At 43.8% G+C, this 1,561-nt stretch overlaps 1 protein-coding gene across 1 annotated transcript in view; it reads left to right on the top strand.

Moving 5' to 3' along the window:
- LOC105001035 (polyadenylate-binding protein 1) overlaps positions 1 to 1,561 on the top strand; it is a 3,214-nt gene that overhangs the window by 1,322 nt on the left and 331 nt on the right. The window lies entirely within an intron of this gene.

Below are 1,561 nucleotides of genomic sequence, written 5' to 3'. Positions count from 1 at the left end.
GACTTGGATTACTGTGATATTGAATGGTTTGCCTTGGAAATGAACAGAGATCATTCTGTCGTTTTTGAGATTTCATCCACTTACTTCATTTTGGACTCCTTTGTTGACTATGATGGCTACTCCATTTCTTTTAAGGGATTCCTGGCCACAGTAGTAGATATAATGGTCATCCAAGCTAAATTCACCCATTCCAATCCACTTTAGTTCACTGACTCCTAGAATGTCGACATTCACTCTTGCCATCTCCTGTTTGACCACTTCCAATATGCCTTGATTCACGGACCTAAGATTCCAGGTTCCTATGCAATATTGCTCTCTACAGCATCGGACCTTGCTTCTATCACCAGTCACATCCACAACTGGGTATTGTTTTTGCTTTGGCTCAATCCCTTCATTCTTTCTGGAGTATTTCTCCATTGATCTCCTTTAGCATACAGGGCACCTACCGACTTGGGGAGTTCCTCTTTCAGTATCCTATCGTTTTGCCTTTTCACACTGTTCATGGGGTTCTCAAGGCAAGAATACTGAAGTGGTTTGCCATTCCCTTCTCCAGTGGACCACATTCTGTTAGACCTCTTACCATGACCCATCTGTCTTGGGTGGCCCTACATGGCATGGCTTAGTTTCATTGAGTTAGACAAGGCTGTGGTCCATGTGATCAGATTGGCTAGTTCTCTGTGATTATGGTTTTAGTGTGTCTGCCCCCTGATGCCCTCTCATAACACCTACTGTCTCACTTGGGTTTCTCTTACCTTGGATGTGGGGTATCTCTTCATGGCTGCTCCAGCAAAGCACAGCCGCTGTTCCTTACCTTGGACGAGGTCACCCTTCCTGACAGTGAATGTGGAGTAGCACCTCTCAGCCATCCTGCGCCCACGCAGCCACCACTTCTTGGATGTGGGGTTGCTCCTCTCGGCCGCCACCTCTGACCTCAGAAGTGGGGTAGCTCCTCTTTGTACAACAATGGAAATGTAGTTGATGTTCCTGAATTATAGTGTTAAGAATTGTTTAAAAAAAAGAATTGTTAAAATGGTAAATTGTTTTATTATGTATATTTTTACCTTAATAAAAATGGAAAGGTCAAAAAAATGAAGAAAAGCATGAATTAAGAAATTGGTGCCCAGTGGAGGGAAGAATCTATCCCTCCATGAAAACAATGAAGAAACCCATGTCCATGGGATTCCCAGACAAGAATGCTGGAGTGGGTTGCCATTCCCTTCTCCAGAGGATCTTACCAATCCAGGGATTGAACCCAGGTCTCCCACATTGCAGGCAGATTCTTTATCATCTTAGCCACCAGAGAAATCCACATAACAGAGATATGTGGCATTTAAACTTACCCTGGTACCACTCCCTACCCCCAAGCTTGGCAGTGACCTTGAAGACAAGAAGGCATATTCCTGCTACAAGCACCTAGTATTGGAAGAAGTAGAACAGACCTTATTCTCAAAGAATTGTGATTAAGATTTTGACCTATCTGGTATCTCCCTGGAGGTTATCTCAAAAGGCTTGTCTTAATTTTACCTAACTTGCAACTTTTCCAGGGCTTAGGTGTCTACCC

The sequence above is a fragment of the Bison bison genome, unplaced genomic scaffold (genome assembly GCF_000754665.1).
Source record: "Bison bison bison isolate TAMUID 2011002044 unplaced genomic scaffold, Bison_UMD1.0 scf7180017864378, whole genome shotgun sequence".
Taxonomy (NCBI): Eukaryota; Metazoa; Chordata; class Mammalia; order Artiodactyla; family Bovidae; genus Bison; species Bison bison.
Note: the sequence above shows the minus strand (reverse complement) of the source record. Positions and strands in the feature narration are given on the sequence as shown.